Source organism: Passer montanus, unplaced genomic scaffold (genome assembly GCF_014805655.1).
Source record: "Passer montanus isolate IOZ18808 unplaced genomic scaffold, ASM1480565v1 scaffold45, whole genome shotgun sequence".
In the NCBI taxonomy this organism is placed as follows: domain Eukaryota; kingdom Metazoa; phylum Chordata; class Aves; order Passeriformes; family Passeridae; genus Passer; species Passer montanus.
In genome coordinates, this window is record NW_024369373.1 from 7,971,094 (window position 1) to 7,976,907 (window position 5,814).

Here is a 5,814-nt window from a genome sequence, read left to right on the forward strand (position 1 = left end):
GAGAGCTGGGCTGTCAGCACTCTCCAGCTTCTGGCGTTGAGCAAGCCAGCTTGGAAGCCTCTGTGCAGCTCTGTGCTGTGTCCATGAATTTCTGCAGTCATCAGCTACAGCTGAGCTCCAGTTCCTGCCTCCACAGCAGCCTCCTAACTTCCCAACAGTCTTATTTGTCTCCTGTCTTGTTTTACCCAGTCTGCTCTATTTGAGGAAATAAATCCCTTTGATATTTTTAGCCTTAAATAGTTCACATTTAAATACAATGAGGGAGGCAAAGCATAAACACAAGAAAACAATTTGTGTGGTAATATGAAGTATTTCAAAAGAAATCTGCAGTGTGTAATTCTTCACCATGCAGAAGCTGGGGTAGAACTTTCTGCTTCTCAGAAATGTGAAATTAGTTCACGTTTTTTCTTGCATTTATGGTGTTGCCAATTATTCAGTGCACCATAAGCCCCGTGTCCTAAATTTCTTGATTCATGTCTAAACATTGCTTGTATTAGCTGTACCCTAATTAATCCTTTTGTGACACAAGTCTAATTTGCCCAGCATGCTTTTCTTTGCCAGGAGTGGATGCACCAAATCTGCTGATGCCAAAGAGGTAACGTGTATTTAACATGCATCAGCACTCGCTCTCCCTTTTACAATTGCTGATCCTCCTCCACTTAATAATGCACTACTAAGTTAAGGTTATACATAGCTCAAGCAGTGCTAGCTCTCAGGGTGTGTGGTTATTCCATAATAACCACATTTTAGGGTGTGTTTCAATTTTACAGGCCAGTAATTTACTTCAAATTACTTTGTCATTTCTTAAAGTCATTGTGTAATTTCATTATTAAAGGAAAAGAAAAAATATAATTTGATTTTTAAAGATGCATTAAATAACACTAATTATAATGCTTAACATTTAGCACGTTTTTCATCCTCAGTGCTTTATAGCCAGTTTGCTAATTAATTTTTACAACATTCTAGTGATGAGCAACTAGCTGTACCTCTGCCTGAAAGTCAGGAATGCTGAGGCAGGGAAGTTGAGTGGTTTGCCTAAGATTACAGTGATTTGCCCAGGAGATGGTTTTAGAGCCAATATGAGTATTTGGTTGTTTCTGACTGCCAGGTCACGCACTCATAAATCTTTCTTTCCCCCAAACCATGTACCCTCAATAATTATTTTGTCTTTAAAACAGATAAAAATAGAGCCTTAAAATGGCACAAGTCAACTCTGTGATCTACAGAATTCTGGCTGTGTAAAGGCAGATTTGTTTTTAAACACCTCCACTTGAAAAATGAAACTCTCTTACTCCCCTGATCTTTGGAGGAAGCAAAAATTCACGTATATGTTCACCAGTTCTTTTCTTGAAGTTTCATTACTAATTAGTGGTTGTGAGGCAATAATCCATGTTCCCATTGCCTCCTTTAAGGCCTTTTCAAGCTTCAATCTAACTACTAGCTCTCAGCCTGTGATTAAATTTCTGAGCTGCCTTTAGTCCCAGGAGCGTTCAGCACAGTAAAAGAAATGTCTTCAGCTGCAGGCTTCTAACAGGGTAGGAAAAAGGAGGAGAAGGTGTTTCCTCTGTCATTTGTAAATGTACCATCTTTAACAGAGAAGAGAAAGGAGAAGTAACAAACAGAAGGTAAAATGTCTGAAATGGGAGTCACTTGATGCTGAGGATTTCTGAAATAGCAGCCCATCATATTTAGGCAAACCTGCTAAGCTGGAAGTCTTTTTAAAATCATCTTCTTCGGATACCAATTCAAGAAAACCTTACTGGAACAGTTTTATTGATATTGTTAATTTTCTTGGTGTGTTTATAACACTGTGGTATGTATGTATATGTATACATTTGTGTATATGTATGTGTATATCTATGTAGATGTATATGTATCTGTGTAACATTTCACTCCAATATTGCAATGTAATATAATGTATCTATAAAATCAAGGGCTTTGTAAGACTTAATTTCTATATATTTAAAAAAATATGAAAATGTGTCTTTGACATGCAAGAGTTTAAAAATGTTGAAAGACAAGTTAGAACTGCTCAAAACTTTAAAATTCTTGTGTTTGACAGTGTTGTGAATGTATTTATTTTCAGAACGTGGAGTAGGTAATATTATACCCATATTTATTGCAGCTGGATCATTTTCAGCTCCTCAATCTTTCTTGTTTGTTGATTGTGACTTTGTTTCTAGCACTGAGGGCATTCAAACTGAATCCTCCTGTTTCCCTGAACTTTAAAGTTAATTACTCTTAAGCTTCCAGTGCAGTTATCTTTGACTTAGGTATTATGTTAGCACTGCAGATACTATATAATCATTTAAAAGGACCTGTAATTTTCCCAAAGGTCCTAATCCTCCCATGGGATCATGTTGCAACACTTAACTGACACGCAGTAGTTGGGTTCAGAAGAGCTTCATGCAGGAGCAAGGTCTGAGACAAGCCAACCTCCAAAAGGCAGGGATTTGGTACTGATAATTTGGGGATTTTTTTCTTAAGGTTTTGTCGCTAATGGTAATTTGTGACAATATGAACTTCAAGGGCTTTATGGTAAGGTAAAATGAAAATCATTAAATATTGGTGCTATTGACTTTCTGAAAGATTGTACTTTATGTTTATTTGCCATAAACCAGAAGTAATATTTATTTAATAGCATAATCTCAAAAGTTGATGCTGTTTCCATGCGAGTTCAAATAAAGCCTCTGCAGAGGCTACCTGGCTGAAATCTACTTAACCAACCTTTCTTTAAAAACACTGCTTAGCATAGCTCAGTTTCTGGCCTGCCCTACAAAACTGCAGTCTCCAGTAAAGTTAAAGGATGATTCATACACCTAGAGAAGGAATTGAATATTCAAGTCACTTGTCAGGCTGGCAGGTTTAAATTATATAACAGGAAGCTTTCTATTCATATGTAATGTAACTGAATCACCACTTCTTTATTGATAATTCATTATATGTTGCTACTATCACTCTGCAGCTCTGAAATGCTTTTTGCTATAATGATTTTATACCATACCAGTATAATGGCCTTCTGACTGTGTCAATCAGCTCTACTTGCGTGTACAGTAATATTATTCTGCAATCTGTCTTGGGAGAATGCTTAAAAGCTTTCTCTCATTTTGTCCATTTAACTCATGTATTATCTGAGTTTTTACATTAAATGGCCATACTTAATATCCCATGACATGTCACCTATTTTCTAGGGAGGATACTGATACAGTACTTACCAAATCCAGAATCTATACTAATCAAATTACACCTGCCCACCTCAGCCAAGAGCAGTTAGTTCAGTGCATCAGCATTTAATCTGTAGGAAGAACTTATAAGGAGGAACAAAAACAATGAGAACTATAGTTGGCTAAATGTAGTCATGGTTAATGCAATTTGTTTTGTGAGGAGGGATTAGAAGATACTGAAATCAAACTGAGGCACAGGGGTCAATTTAGATACAGATTTGTTGCCAGAACTCAGCTTATATTGGTTGCACATTTATAAAGACAAGGCCTAATCTGGCAAATATTTATGCAATTTCAGATATGCACTTTGTGCATTCTGCAGAATGAGACTTCTTGTCTGTAAAATTAAATGTGTGTGCAAAAGCAACAAACTGTAAGACTTTAGGAGAGTTCAGGTGAAGTGTAGATAACAATCATACTTTTGCACTGAAAGACTGCATGGAAGTCTCAAATACTTACTCTAAATCCCTTTCACAGTCAGGTTAATGTACTCGAAATTTTAAGACTTGAAATGCCAGCTGCTGAACACAAAATCCTACTTTGGAACCAGTGCCAAGGCATTTAATCTGTTTGACTTAGACATTTTCCCTAAAAAATACTGGATACACTTAAATCTTATTTGTTGCTTGATTCGGTCAATGCCATGGTGTAACTGAATTCCATGTTAAAGAATAAAAGACTCTATTTACCTAAGAGTTTGAAAATTTAATGTTGCAAGGGCAGCAGGTGTCCATTTATGTGGACACCTGGCTTATGATATCCCATCTACTCTGCATATGAGAACTTCAGATAAAGTTCAGGCAGCAAACATCCAAATACAGGCAGAATTAATCTGCTCAGTCACACAAGAAGAATGGCAAGGTGGAAAAGCAATGGTATAATTAGGCCCCAGCCTTATTAACTCATAGGACAATAAAATGTACCTTTCCCATTATCATTCATTCCATTTTTAAGCCAGCTCTCCTTGGGAATTGGATATTCCTGCTGAATACTTGTAGCTGTCAGTGGAAGACACTTCCAGTTAACCATACAAAAGTGAAGGAAAAGGTCCTAAACAGGCAAGGATATAAGTATTTTTGTGACTTGTGAAAGGGAATATGCATAATAACATGTAAGTAATATGCATAATAACATGTAAGTAAATGACTTTTATTGCTTTTGCTAGTAGAAGGACACTCCTTGGGGCCTGTCCTAACTCCTGCCTGCACCAGGACATTGGCAGCAATCATAAGGAATTTCTTGTACTAGTGTATATTAGTTGGGGGGGAAAAAAACCATAAGCAAACTCAGTTCCATGTTTGAAAGTCAAGAAATTATCATAGAAACCTCTCATGGTTTGTTTTGCCACCATTCCCTCCATTGTGTTAACCTGGCACGTAGCGCTGGCTGACACAGGCATCATCACATCTTGGCTCCTTACCCTGCCCTAGGCTGGGTTTTTGTTTTTGCCTGGGCACAAAATTCAACCTAATTATTTTGATTTCCTCCATCAGTAGCAGTGACAGCACTGAATATACACAGCACCCTTCTCTTTGTAGGATCACAATGGTTTGCAAGGTGAGCAAGCTTCCTTTCCTGTGACCCTGGAAGCTCAGTACATGATTTATAAATCCTCAGAAGGCTGTAGTAGCAGCAAGAACAAAGTATAAAGTTTAGTGAACATGGACAGCTTGTTGTATTGGGCATCCTAAATCCATCTGCAGGGTCTCTTGTGGGCTATGGCAAGTCTTTTGCCTCATGTCTGAGGGTGGTGGGACCTGCCACCAGCCTTTTCCCAACACTTCGCTCAACCCATGCAGAGCCTCAAATCACAAAAATCAAAAACAAGTGTCTTCTGTTTCTAAATTACACTGTAATTAGTCATTTTATAAGTTTATTTTAACATATAGTTTGTTAGGTTGACGGGGTATTAGTATAACTAATAATACAAAAATGAAGTAATGTTTCCTTATTGCCATGTTAAAAGTAAAAATGCAGAATAAAGGGATAAGGGACTCTAGGCAGAAAGTTCTCAGGAAAAGGAATATTGGTTTTCTTTGACCGTGTTTGTTTTTTAATTCAATAGAAATAAACAGTTTCCATGGCAACTGTCATATCAGAGGCAAGGCGCGGAGCAAGGAAGATGCAGTGCACTTACCAATTAGCAGAATGAGTTTTAGGAGTTTTAAAGAGACATTTTGCCTGCTGACATTACGATACATTGCAACTTGGCATTCAAGGGAAGTTAGAGTTTGTTCCTGTACATCCTTTTGGCAGCTGCATTAGCCATTTCATCTTGATGCTGCACCCCTCTTTGTGGTGCCCTCCCCTCTGGAGGTTCTCGCTGCTCCACGGGCAGCCAGCAGCTCCCAGGGCTGCCCTGGGAGGACACCCTATCCACAGGGATTGTGTCTGAGGCACGGCAGTCACCGCTCACCACAAGGTCAGGAGGAATCATAATTGATGCTCTTGTGACACCCAAGATGCTCAAAACACGTGGATAGTGTTAATTAATCTTTGTAATAGCTGGGTGAGACAGGCAAGTATTATTACCCTAATTTTCCCCCCCTCCTATTTTTAATACATGGGGCAGCTGAAGTTTGTTTAGGAG